At 43.2% G+C, this 15,148-nt stretch overlaps 1 protein-coding gene across 1 annotated transcript in view; it reads right to left on the bottom strand.

Moving 5' to 3' along the window:
- LOC122816773 (germ cell-specific gene 1-like protein) overlaps positions 1–15,148 on the bottom strand; it is a 3,278,153-nt gene that overhangs the window by 117,996 nt on the left and 3,145,009 nt on the right. The window lies entirely within an intron of this gene.

Raw genomic sequence — 15,148 nt, 5'->3', positions numbered from 1 at the left:
GTTTGTTCTGCCAGAGGACAGCCTGCTGTCGACCATTCAGGTAGGACTGAAACCATTGGAGGGCTCCAGTATCTAGAGAGAATGTTTTCAGGGTGTGGATTAAAAGTTGGTGATCAACCATATCGAATGCCTTGGAAAGATCCAAAAAGAGGGCTGAGGATATATAATTATTGTTGCAATTATGGTTTATTGTGTTAGCAAAGGCTAGGAGGGCTGAAGTAGTGCTGTGATGAAGATGGAAGCCATGCTGAGTGTCTGCCATAAGGCGATTTTGGATTAGGTGGTGCATGAGTTGTCTATGAATACATTTTTCCATAATCTTTGCAAGTGGAGAGAGAATAGCTATTGGCCTATAATTGGAGAATTCAGTAGAGCTGCCTCATTTGTGAAGTGGGATTACATAGGATATTTTCCAGATGGTGGGAATTTTAGCTTCTACTATGGTTCGATTGATTAGTATTGAGACGGGGTAAGCAATAGCATCAGCTGATTTTTGTAGGTACCAAGCACGGAGTTGATCAGCAGAAAGTGTAGTGGGTTTTAATTTTTTGATCAAGGTATGGATAAGTGAAGTGGTGACTGGTTGGAAGCTGAACACAAGTAGGTTTCTAGGGGTGCTACTTTCAGGACCAGGGGAGCGAGGAGGTAGTTGGCTAGCTAAGGCTTGAATTGTCTCAGTAAAGAATTGGTTAAAACTATCAGAAACATCTTTAGGGGTTTTATCAATAGTAGCAGCAGGGATTGGGGTTGAAGTTTGTCCAGGATGTAGTAGATTATTTAAACCTGCCCAAAACTTCTGAGGGTTATTTTGATTTACTGTCTGTAAATTACAGTAGTATTGTTTTTTGTCTTGTAAAATTGATTTTTTGGTTTTGTTCCTGGATTGCCTGTATTTAATGTGATCTTGAGGGTCTTTAGAAGAACGCCATAAAGCCCATGCGTTGTTTCTAAGGGTAATTTTGAGTTTAGACTCTATAGAAAGCCATGGTGCTGTTTTTGCCTTGGTTCTCTTTGAACGAACAGGTGCATGCAAATCAAGGATCTCAAGGAATTTGTTGTTAACGTATGCTATTGCTTTCTCTAAGGGGAGGTGTTTTAGAATAGACCAATTACATGAGTTTAGTTCTTGTTGGAATTTGGCAGGGTCAAAGTTTTTATTGTTTCTAACCTTTCTGAGTAAGGGTTGTTGGGAATTAATGGTTTTGTGCTTAATTACATATGTGCCATTAAGGAGGGTACCAGAAGTGTACAGTTGGGGGTGACTGTTTATGAGTACCCAGTCAAGTATACTTTCTTTTTGGTTGTGTTTACCTATCCTGGTAGGGGTGGATATGATTTGTGTAAATGCATGCAGGTTAATATGGGTGGTTGGGGATTCTAAGGAACAGATGCCCCAGTCTATGTTAAAGTCTCCAAGTAGTAGGGTTTCTTGGGGGGTAGTGACATGATAACCAGTGCAGGATATCTTCAATTGTAGATATATTGTTACCTGGGGGAATGTACATACAGATGATATTAATGCATTTATTTTTATTAAGTTGCAATTTGGTGGCAAGAATCTCAGAGTTATTAATCTGAGGAGGTTGTATTACATCTATGGTGACATTCAACTCAGATTTATAGAGTACAGCTACCCCACCCCCCTTCCTCGAAGCACAATCCAGCCTGTGTATGTTGTACCCAGGTGGTAACACTTCATTGTCTTTAGTGTTAGGTTTTAACCAGGTTTCAGATAAACAGAGAATCTCATGGGAGTGGGCATTCAGAAGTGCATGAAATTCATGTACTTTGTTATTAATGCTTCTAATATTGAGAAGACAGACTAGGAGAGAGTTAGTTGGCCTATTAATTGTAGGTTTGTAGCTTAGATTACAAGTAGAGGGGGTATATGTATCTGAAGTGAGTGGGCCAGGGTTGGGGTGAATATCACCACCAAGTATTAGGTCGAGTCTATACTTGGTGATGAACTTCAGGAATTTGTTTATTAGTTTGTGGTAGTGTTTGGATTTAGAACTAATGTGCCTGGGGTTGAGATGTTGATAGACTGAACAAGATGTTGGATAGGATCTGGTACTGTACTGATAGTATGGCCTTTTGGGACCTTTGAGGACCTTGAGATAAAAATGACATAAAGAAAGGGGTGTGTTGCCATTGCTTTAAGCACATTAGAGCATTACTAACCCGGTTTGCCTGTTGCTAAGCAAAGCTGCAGGCTAGGGGTGTGTTGAAGTAGCCCTAGCTTGGCTTAGCTGAGAGCACACAAGGTAACTGAATGTGCATGTGAATGTGGATGAAAACGCACTGTAAACCTGGTAAACGGCTGTGTGCGGTGTGCACCAGAGTGGAAACATAAGGATAGAGGAAAAAGATAAGAAAATGCTGCAGCATGGAAATAGGAGTACAAATAAGTAATTAACACCTAGGAACCCACAGTGGGCCATTGACAACAGCTAACAAGGCTGCTAGCAGCTATCTGCAGAACAGGAAAGGGGAGGAGCCATACTGCAAAGAAAGCAGAACTGTCACAGCAGAACAAAGCAAAATTGCAGCTGATCAGCTACAAAACACATTTTGCAACACATTCCTGGGTAGGGAAAGCACAAAACAAGAAAGCCGGCAGCTGGATGCATGCCTATCAATGAGAAAGTGAAATAAAGGGCAACGGATAAATCACAGCAAGCAAGCATAATTCAACACCAAAGGCCCCACAATTGCAGTACTTGTTGTAAAACCCATAATTAAGATACCCTGCAGCTGGAATTGCACATACACACCCAATGACATCAGCAGCATCCAAATCACAATAGTATAAAGTGTGAAAGCACCTCACACACGCTTGTGCATTCCCAAACACTCTGCAGTATCAGTGTAAACAGACGGGGAGCTTTTAAAATGTACATATTAGGGGCTGCCATAGCTTTGATTCATCAGCATGTGTTGGAGCCTGAAGCTGGTGTGGAGGCTAATGCTGACAACCACCTCAGGCACTGGAGGAGGAGAAGAGTGTTCAGACCAAGGGTAACCTACCAGGGGCTAAATGATCTGGAGATAGTAGAGTGGTACAGGGTGGACAGGGACACCATACAGCAACTTGTTGAGCTGTGCTGGCCACACCTCAGAGTGAGAAATAACAGAGGGGAACCCATCCCAGTGGACATAAAGGTATGTGTAAGCTTGAGAATACTAGCCACAGGTACCTTCCAAAGGCCGACTTGGGATATCCTGGGGGTCTCACAGGCATCAGCATCCAGGATACTCCACCAGTTCCTGGATGCCATGTTACCACATGCCAATGAGCACATATACTTTCCCCAAATGCAGGATAAGTTGGCCAGCAATATGCATCTCTTCCACCGTGTGGTAGAATACCCGGAGGTACTGGGTGCAATAGACTGCATGCACATACACATCAAGTCACCACCCGGTGAGCAGGGTAGGCATTACATAAACCACAAGGGATACCTCTCCATCAACTGCCTGGATGTGTGCAATGCCCAGTGAAATTATCATGGATTTGTGTGCTGGCAGCCCTGAAAGCTATCACGACTCCCACATCTGATGTGCCTCACAGCTTTATCAGGTATTTGCCAGGGGGGGACATCCCATATGGCCACCTGGTGGGGGATGCTGGCTATGCACTGGAACCGTGGATGATGACTCCCATCAGAAATGCACACACACCCATGCAAGAATGCCATAATGAGGCACAGCCACAAACTAGAATCATCATAGAGCATGTGTTTGGGATGCTAAAATCACGGTTTCATTGTCTGGACATATCTGGTAGAGCCTTGCAGTACTGTCCAGGCATGTGTGCACACATCTTCATAGTATGTGCCATGCTACATAATATGATCCTGCAGAAACAGGTGCAGCAGGGACAGAATGGTGAAGGCCCTCACTGCCCACCACCATTGCCAAGGACCCCACAGGCACAGAGGTACTCAGACCACGAACACCCTGAGCCAGCCCCAGTAGGCAGACGGAGGCATGCCCAGTATGCCCATGTCTTGGCAAAGAGGGAATGTATAGCACACACACTGACAGTATAGGCACATATGGACTGGCACCCTTCTCCACCTGCACACACAGTAAACATGGATGGCACACACACACAAGTCCACCTGTAAATTGTCATGTATAGGTGGTCTACTGTGTGCATCCTACAGACGCAGCCCTTAATTATTGCACACACAACCGCTATTGGCACAAGGTAAGTCAACATCTGAACAGTAAATTAAGCTATCAGCATGTGCTGATACTGTATGTATAGGTTCATAGGTACATAGGTAGGTATTTGGCTAACTGCCCGAGGCCATTCATACACCTAGCAAAAATGTGTCAGCTGTCGCCACACCATTGATTAACTAACTGTTGCTCTGTGGAGCAGAGCCAATTGCAAGATCCCTGGGGTGTACCCACTGTTCCCCATCCAGTCTGCAAGGTGTCCCTGGAGTGTTAGTTAGGGGCTTCATATAATGTAATCAGGGATGTAGTTCCAAAGCATGGAGAGAACCTGTGACAGGAATCTGTCACTCCAGCATCTTCCAGTTATGGCTGTGGCAAGGTTTAGCTCATTACAGTATGTGGCTCACTGTAACATGGATTCCCATAGGTGTAGCATATCCATTAAGCCTGACTTGGACATGGCTTTGTTGGGCAGCAAAAATCATCTCTGAGTAAATGAGATGCCACTGAGTAATGCAAGAGTTCATGCAGTCTGGCAGCATAGGACACATGTCTGAGGCCAGTAATGCTGTTGGCGAGGTATGTTCATGGACCCTCCAGCTGTCGGATGTGTCTTCTAATGTACATCCCAAATGGGATATCATATTCGATGATGGAATTGATGAGTGATGAGTAAAGGGGCACAATAACCTCAGTATGTCCAGATGCGAACCCTTAAGTAATCAGATGGCCTATATAGATGGATGGCTTAAGTACTTTGGAGATATGATTTTCAAAGGAGAGATCACTATCTAATGTAGTCCCCAAATACCCATTACCTCATCTGTATTAAAGTGGTTGCCACTCATGTGTTAATATGCGGGTGTTTAGTTTTCCCAACATGGAATGACCATGCAATTCATTGCCTTTAGCTGGAGGCCATGACTGTGACATCCTGTGTTGGTCTATGTGAGGCCCCTTGAAGGATGTCTGTGATAGCTGGACTGTCAATTATGGCCCCCAGTTTGCAGTAATCTCCAAACATGGTCTGCTGTAGTCCACCTGTGTTTGCCTGTACCTCTGAGAAGTATATGGCAAACAGTAGGGTTCCCAGGACTGAGTCCTCTGGGACACCAGCTGTGACATGTTAAGAGTTGGACCTGGAGGCTGCTAGGCTTACCAGGTGGGTTCTGTGTGTAAGCCTGTTGGCAACCCAACCTGTAATGTATGGGTTTATGTACTGGCTGGTGAGTTTCTAAACAATACCTGAGTGGGGAATGGTGTCATAATCCTTAGCATGGTCCAGGTAGTATGTGTGAACTACCACACCCCACACCTAAAGTCTACGTGACTGTAAGACATCAAACAGGTTCAGTAGGCATGATCTGCACTCATCAAGCAGACCTGGGTTGGGTTGAGTGTCTGGAGGTTCCCAATGTCTCTGTTAATGAGTTCCATGATGATGCGCTCCATAGCCTTGCAGACCAGGCTAGTCAGGCTTATAGGGCAATAGTTCCTGGGGTCCGTTGTGGTGCCGCCTTTGTGGAGTGGGATCACTGTTGCTGTGCGCCACTCTGTGGGTATGTAGCCAGTAGAGAGTCTGTGTTTGAACAGTGTGTTTAGGTGAGTACAATACTTTTCAGCAATGGTTTTCCATTTTGCCATGTTTAACCACCGTTTCCCATCATGCAAACACCTTCTGCATTCTTACTGTGATACATTACCCCAGTTCACATTTCAATGGTATTATATTGTTATACAGCATAAAAATAGCAGGATATGCTCATATACGTATTACACATCATAAATGATGTGTGCTGCAGTCGAACTGGCAACGTCTGCTGATAGGCAGATGCTCTAACCACTACACTATTGCTGTGCTGCTTCATTTGCATGTATACCCATGGTTCATAGTTACAAGAAAAAACGCAGTAAAACATCAATAACACAGCAGTCATCCATTCTCCAGCTGGAAATAAACCACACCAATACACATGCGCCACTCCCTACTGCTCTAGACACTAGTATGTTGGCTCACTCCAAGTATATTCAGATGTCCCAAGCTTATAGTCCTGGGACACGTTCATATAATGGTCAGGGTCTTCAATTAGTCTTCCGGGTTTTGGCTCATCTGAATGGAGACTGGGACTGTTCTGTATCTGTTTGAAAATCAGACTTAGCACGTGAGCAAAGTTAGTTCCACTGTTAACATCCTATATGTGGTTGGAGATGCAGGAGGTTTGCTCACCTCTGGCCAGCTTGATATGACAGCACTAAATAATATGGGGGGTTCCGCTGCTGTTTCCCTTCACATTTGTTATGACTGCTTTATTGTGACCATGTTAATTTTTCATGGATATATATATATATATATATATATATATATATATATATATATATATATATATATATATATGTCTGTACATACACATGCATATACACACTTATTTACATTTCCCATACTGCTGAATCACAGCCACTTACTGCCGTGCATACCTGCTTACGTCAGCTTGTAAGTTACTTAATCACCCTATATCCGACGGCCATTATTTTGGATATCATATAAAATTGTCAGCCCTTGCATGGTTTGGACCCAGGAACAGAAACTCCTTAGTCACCAGTTTGACCACTATACCATCCGTGGTACATTCTGCATGGATAGTAGTTAGGATATATGACTTTACTACAGGCATTCCACACTACTGGAAACAAATGTGACAGTCGGTTGGTGTACATATGTATAGTACATGTTAATGTTCATATGTTTCTGAGAGACATATGTATACATTTGCAAGTATACATATTTATAAATAGGACACATCCTTGACAACTACTTAAATGCATGTATGTGTGATGTGTAGCTGTAGCTATGCATATATAAGTATGCACATTTATAGATGTATGACTACATATCTGGTGTTGTACATGGCCATGTATATAAACACCCGAATCCGGGAGGGATGTGTACCATTTCTATACAGGGGTTGTGTGCATCATTACCACGTGGAACCTGGACAGGGTATACAATTTGTGGACGTGTACTATTTGGACGATGGCTATGGGGAAGCTTCTAGGGAACATGTGAAAGGTATATATTCCCAATAATGCACATGGGGAGATATGCATCATGGTTAGGTGTTTAATCCCAGATCATAAGTTATGAAGGACTGATTGGAGGCTGAGCAGGGTTATGGACACCTACTGCTAATGCAACTTGTGTCTGGATGTCTACGGGGCTGGACATAGTGTTGTGCCACCAAGTCTAATCTTTAGAAAAGACACTTATCCCATGAGGGATGTCAGAAAATTGCGGACGCCAATGATTCCCATTCTTTTGGCAATATGAAAATGAGGGAGGGTTATACATGCATGGAATACCTAGTTTGCAAGCCTGAGACTGCCTAGGGAGAGATGCCTACTAGATGAGGGTAGGGGACACTATGTGCAGATATGGCTGGCCCACGCTAGCAGCCCAAGTATGGGTGGGTTTGGTGGACTTTCAGCAAGAGGAGGGGTGGTGTGATGTGGAGGGGATGATGGGTATTCAATTATGTATCCAGGTGTGTAGGGGTTGGATGGCTCAGTTCAGGCCAGACCATTATGTGGGCATGAGCCGGTACCGTTTCTGTACATGTGTAGCACACATTTTAAAGTTCATGTGTTTGTGGGATTGTGTTCTGCAGTATGGCCTGTCAGGGTGTATTGGGGATGTGAATGTATGTTCTTTGGTTTCCTTTTTGATTCATCCACTGCTCCCTCGTACACCTCCAGTTCACCTATTGTACATCCAACCCAGTCTCCCCTTGGCGAATTATTACATTACCCGTCACCCCCCCTGCAAATTCCAAAAACACACCATCCATCCCTTTTCTGATTGCTGGCCCATGACACAGACAGCAATACACATTGTGTACTCTACATATTTCTGGTAACAATATGGTTGTGAGGACAACCCTAGCATATTTGGTCTTCCACATGCTGTACTTCACGCACATAGGTACACACAAATACTTATCTTTCATGACATGGTAGGTTGACCCGGGTAATACCCATTCATCTTTGGGCAGTCCAGACAAGGACGACTTGGACCACGAATGGGCAGATATTGAACAAATGCTCTGACCATTGGTAGGGTTGCCACCTTTTCAAATGGCCAAAGTGGGACATTTTCAGTACAAGCATCAGATTTTACAGGCTGACACATACACACAGTCAGTACAAAGGATAGAACTTAACTGTTTTGTCTAAATAAAAGCTTATTCTTGTAGCATTTTAGTTGCTTATTCTGTTTCTCATAACATTTAGGTATTTTAGATACAGAATAACTGTTTTATGCAACTATTACATAAAATATAGGAAATAATTATGTCCTACAATCTCAGGACATTTGCCATTTTTAATATTTTTTGTCAGGACACAACTGCCCAAAGAGGGACTGTCCCTCGCAAAGTGGGACAGGTGGTACAGGGTTAGGCTTAGCAAAGGACAGTGGCATGTAAACACTCTGCGTTTCGCTTCCACTTGGTATAAAAATCAAAACTACAATGAAATATGGACACTGGGTTTTAAATGTCATTGTTCAAGGGATGGGGGATCTACATTCAGCTACGTGATTTTGTGTTTACTCCTGTGATTTTATTTTCGTGTTCGCGGAACTCTCTTGTATGCTTTGCATAAATTTTAGTATCCACAGACACTGACAGGAGTGATTACTATTAGAGGCAGATGTACTAGTCAGTATTTTAGGTTGTGCAACTATAGATGACATGGTCACACTTCTGTGCAGCGCTTAAACATGCCCCCTGCACTCGCACACGTTTCCTGTGCACGTAGACGGTGCGGCAGGGTGCCTTCATTAATATGCATATGGTGCTGCTGCGCCATCTCTATGCTGCATGCTCAGTGCAAGGCTAATGCCATCCTTGCGCCGAGCTTCATGAATCCTGGAGACTGTCATACCATAACCAATTATTCAACTACTGTACAACATCTGCTGAAACCTTAACATACCTGCACACATTCACACTAACATGGCCATATGTGAAATAGGTGCTGTTATACAATTGAACAGCTGCTGATGTAACAGGGTTTGTATGAACTAATCCTGTTTCAGAGGGTTGAAAGGTTCATACACCAGGAAGTGTTACCGAGTACTGATTATCAGCACAGTATGATACACAGTAACAGCAAATTAAATATGTCTGGTAAGCACACTGTAAACCCCCTAACATTATATGCATAGCTATGCAGCCTTGAGCTGGTCAAACAACCTGACCAGACTGAAACATATGCAGAAGTATTAGGTACAGACAAACCCTGCACAAGTAGCAATGTTCAGAAATATAACAGCAGTACTCACATTTAGATCAAATCCTCTAGGCAGTGCACACAATATATTACTGTTCGTCTCCATACAGCTGTTGCAATAGATTCCAAACAACACTTCCAGGCTGTCTTCCTTACAAGTAAGGCAAAGGGACAACACACAAATGGAGTACTCAATTATAATCCACTGTTGCCATGGTATTGGCTAAGGCAGTAGCAGCGCAGCCGATGTGCATGTAATTAGCTACTTAGGAACACCATTTGGTTATCGGGATAGTACATGTTACTGATCTGTAACTATAAAAGGTTGCCTTGACACACATTCAAACCATCTGTATCTACCTGTAGGACAGTACAAAACACTGAAAGACAAACCAAAAATGAGTATTATACTAGTCAATAACACCTCCAATTAATAAGAAGGTATGTATAACATGTAGCATGACTGTGTATGTAGTACCTGTTCTGTAAGAATTACAGTGTAATCAATGCATATAGTGGAAATAGCTATCTTGTAGCGATGTATTGTTGAGCAGTAGTAATACTTGTAGTATTCTATGTGTGTACTGCTCTAGGTCACAAGGCAAACTCCGCATATACCACAAGGGATGATATGGGCTTGGAACTCACCAATTCGCTGTCAGCCACTGTCAGTGTCAGGATTGGTCCAACAAGTATGTGTTATAACAGGGGATAGTATATGTCGATATATTGTAACAGTCGACATATGTATGGGTGTATAAGTAAGATGAACATGTCAAAGATGGGCTTACTGTGCAAATATGGTGTGCATTGTGGGATATTGTGCCAATAACTGTGTAATGTACAGTATTTTAGGCAGATCTGTATTCCATTCTATATAGCAGTTCTGTTATGTTATGCAAAGAGTAGTTATGTTTATTGGCATTACAATACTCAATAACAGGATACATCTCATTTGTATTCATCTGACAGTTTAGCAGCATGATAGCAAAGATAATTGGAAGAGCTAGGTAACTATCCATGCACATAACACATGTAATATCCACCTCTCTAGTATCATTTGCAAGTAATAACATCTGTGCATGTGTACATGTTATGCAAATGTATAGTGACTCTTGCTACAGGGCTGGACCTCTCTAGTATCGTTTGCAAGCAATAACAGCTGTGCATGTGTACATGTTATGCAAATGTATAGTGACCCGTGTTACAAGGCTGGACCTCTCTAGTATCGTTTGCATGCAATAACAGCTGTGCATGTGCAGATGTTATGCAAATGTGTAGTGACCCTTGCTACAGGGCTGGTCCTCTCTAGTATTGTTTGCAAGCAATAACAGCTGTGCTTGTGTACATATTATGCAAATGTGTAGTGACCCTTGTTACAGGGCTGGACCTTTCTAGTATCGTTTGCAAGCAATAACAGCTGTGCATGTGTACATGTTATGCAAATGTGTAGTGACCCTTGTTATAGGGCTGGACCACTCTAGTACTGTTTGCAAGCAATAACAGCTGTATATGCGTATATGTTATGCAAATGTGTAGTGACCCTTGTTACAGGGCTAGTCCTTTCTAGTATTGTTTGCAAGCAATAACAGCTGTGCATGTGTACATGTTATGCAAATGTGTAGTGACCCTTCTTACAGGGCTGGGCAAAATGGCTATGTGCACACCTACATAGAGTGGATATTGAGAGTAGAGACACACTGGTTGAACTACTAGGTTTGTGTAGCCTAACCTCTCATTGTCAACTTAACAGCCACTTGAACATAAGGTACGGAACGTAAGGTAGTGCACAATACTGGTAATGAAACAGGTTGCATATCATCTTTAACTCCAGTGTAACATCTGCAGTAGGAGTGTAAGATGTAGGAGACTGCTGCCCATGTGTAATAGCCGCTTCATAGGTGATGGCTTACACTATCTGATTATATCCTAATCATGTTTATAGTGGCATCAGAGTCTATTGATACATGACTCTATTTGGAGAGTGGGTGTCTGTGCCCAACAGAGCTCATGGTCCTGGTGGATATGTGAGTATATACCCAGAGAAGGAAACAGACCTGAAGACACTTGCATCATCTGTAATTGACTAACAGGATGTGTTGTGCTCCTCAGATGAGGATTGCTGCTAAAGGTAGCTACAATGTTTCCATAATAGCCAGTGTTGTCACGTCCATAACAAAAATATTTACATGTGAGCATCACTGTCTAAAACATCTTCATAAGCAATAATTAACTAAATACAGTACTTGGTACTTGTAGTACTGAATGCACATACAGGCATGTCCACTACTCAGCTTTGTGTATGTGGCCATCCTGGGGGTATGTAACCTCTATGCCATGTACACTGCCAAACCCACCAAACACCATGCCCCACACATTGTTTGGGATGCAGCTACAGGGGTAAGCTGGAAGGCAACCCAGTCTACAGCCATGACTAGACTGGACAGTCAGGAGGTGTAGGTTAACATATGCATCTCATCATCACAACCAACACATACCCATACCAGAACACAGTAAGGACACCCACACACACACTACCAGAAATCACACACATTCACAGATGCTTCTAAGTATCTGGCCAAACAAGTGACCCCTCAAGCTGGAAGAGACAGACAACGAAATACACAAACTGTATGACATAGTTTGCATAATTGTGCCACACCTCAGAACACGTGGCTGGAAACATGCCCAACAGTACTCATTTGTGAATGCAAACTCTTGCACTATGTTACACACCAACCTATAAGAGGGCATACATACTGTCAGCTGCCTGTCTGCCATGATTAGCCACATACCCATACACTCAGACCACCTTTTGAACTATACACATGGCTCTGGCATATTCCATATTGTTGTGCAGGACCTGTGATGCAGTAGCCTGGACTGCAGGGAAACACATGTAGGAGCTGTCAAGTCTTGTAAACCATGCAGGTATGTCCCAAGGTCTGGGTAGCATTCTGCCATTGTCCAGAATGATACTGCAGTACAGTGACAAAAGGATTATATTCCACAACTGTCTAATGTAGAGGTGCAAGTCAAAGGGTATCCAGTATCTTTCTGCCTGGGATAACATGGTTGACAGACCATGATGCTTTGCCAGACACGGCTTGCACCTGTCACCCCTGGGAATCTGGATACTGCCTAGGGCTCATGCTTCCCCTATAGTGCCTTCATCATGCATAGATCAAGTAAAGGTCCACTGCTGTTACAGGGACAGCCAAGCAATAAACTGCAAGTCCCGCTACACATTGATACATGTCAGAAACACTATATGGACACACATATGCCAATCCCTAACATGGAGAACATATCTGTGCAGTGGCTGAGACATGTTTCAATGCTCCAGAGAGCACACCTGCATGACCATGTTATAATACATACCTCACTTCTTGCCCATTATCCTTTATTGGAACACACGGGCCACAGGTGTGTCCATATTCCTGAAGGATATGTACACCCCAACGCAAGTTGCACTTGCATAACTTCAGATGCATTATGCTGAGCAACTACCTTTGTGCCAAAGTGGAATTCAAATTGCACCTTGTGACAGATCACCCACCATGCCACGGATTTCCCAACTGTCATAATGTGCTGTAATGGAGAAGATTAGGTCTGCGCCAGAAAACCATAATAATGGCTACTCTCAACTATGCCATTATGAACTGGGAAGACTCCTCATGTACCAACACCTGCGCTCAATGCATGTTGGATTCCATCAACTCCAATAACCTGGATCACAGTAGTCACATAAACAGGGCTAACAGTATGCTACACATAGTTAGTCTACAATGCCAATGTTATGTTTCCTAAGAGAAAAGTGGTGACTGTTATGGCACCTATGCAGATGGACAATGCATGTGCAAATGCTGAATCCTACACAAATGAACCTTAAGCAGTCACATACGTGCAGTGATTGTGCCATTGAAACAGAACCAAGATTCAACCAAACACAAACAAGAAGGCAAACTGGTGGTACCATGCTTTAAACTGTACTACAAAAGGTAGTAACTGTTGCAAGAGTGAACACACATGAGTGTAGGCGATCACAGGTCATTCTCAGTAAGATGCAAATACACCATATAAAACCACACAAAGCTACTGTGAAACTAATCAGCCACATATTATGAGGCCAAGCACACAGCATTCTATAGCTGTGTCATTAATCGTAATGGCAATGACAAGACCTGCCATGCTGCACAACATTATGGCATGGGAAGCACTACACCTACAGAAATAGCACATGTTCATCCAGATAGAGTCTTGGAGAACCAAAACCCACTCCCACCTCCCCCCCCCCCCAACAGGTACACTTAGTAATATATCCATGTACACTACAGGGCCCCTGTAATAACAACTATGCAGGTACAAGCTGCACTCTCTAAAGCCATACATACAGCTTTCCTGGGACTTGTCAATATCCCAGGGTGTATCCTACACAAATGTAAGAACAATCCGCTATCCACATACACATCATGTTCAACCATAGCTCCATGTCAGGCTGTGTACACATTGAATGGTGCACAGCAACAGTTATCACACCCCACAAAGGGGGAGACACCATTGATAATGGGAAATAGTGCACAACTACCCTGCTGAGTCTGGTCTGTAAGGCCATGAACCATGATCAACGTATTTGATGTACTCAGTACAGATGTAGATGACAGTAGGGTTGATTCACACTGCATATCATGACCTTACCAGGCCATAGGACATCACCTATACTGTGTTCCAGCTACACTAAGTAAACTAGGTGTATATTCCTATGTCACAGGAGTGGTTGGCAACTGGACTGCTGGCGGAACCAACACTACAAAAGGTGTCTGACTAATACACGCACATCAAACTAGTGCCAGCCACAGTAATACAGGATTCATTCCTGGTACTCCCCCTCTTTGTTATCTATACCACACAGACTAACACAGAAAGCATCAGCCTATTGATGTTTGCAAATGACTATGAACTAGGAGCAATAGTTGAGTCAATCTGTGCTGCATTCAACTACAAAAGGGCCTTTGTGTGTCAGGTGTGTGGTGTTTGATGTATGGCCACAATCAGACAGCTAAGTATTGCATTGTCATCCCCTATGCTAAAAAACCTGTACCCATGAACTACCACTGAGGCAGCGGTCAACATAATGGCAACTGTGTGTGTATGGGATGCAGCTGGACAGTAGTCTTTCCTTTGATAGTTACTTCACCACACCAGTCAGGTAGTTGCATGTGGCACCCCTAATCATGACAGGGTGCCATCCAGGGATATAGAGATAATTGCTCAGCCATACTCAACACTCATATGACTCATAATAAATCACATATGTCCTTTAAGGGTTATTGCTCATGTGTAGATGGCCTACACTGCCCTTCCCATTCCCTAGCTCCACTATGTAGCATGCAGCCTACCTTGAATAAAGCCATGTCCAACCCAGAGGTGTTGGACATGCTACACTTACATCCTGATCCCAAATAATCACATACTTCATGGACATCGATCTTTCTAGTACAAGGATCACAACATGCCTGACAGATCTCTGTCCCATATACTTAACATACTCTTGTCATACTATGCATCCCTGTCCAGCGAAGCTGCACATCATCCCTCTCTGTGACATGATGTGATGACCGCATGCCAAATATATCAGTAACCCTGTGGATCAGTTCTGTGGCACTGCTTGAAC

The sequence above is a fragment of the Protopterus annectens genome, chromosome 12.part0, assembly GCF_019279795.1.
Source record: "Protopterus annectens isolate FY-2018-M chromosome 12.part0, PAN1.0, whole genome shotgun sequence".
In the NCBI taxonomy this organism is placed as follows: Eukaryota; Metazoa; Chordata; order Ceratodontiformes; family Protopteridae; genus Protopterus; species Protopterus annectens.
This window is presented reverse-complemented; position numbering and strand designations above follow the sequence as displayed.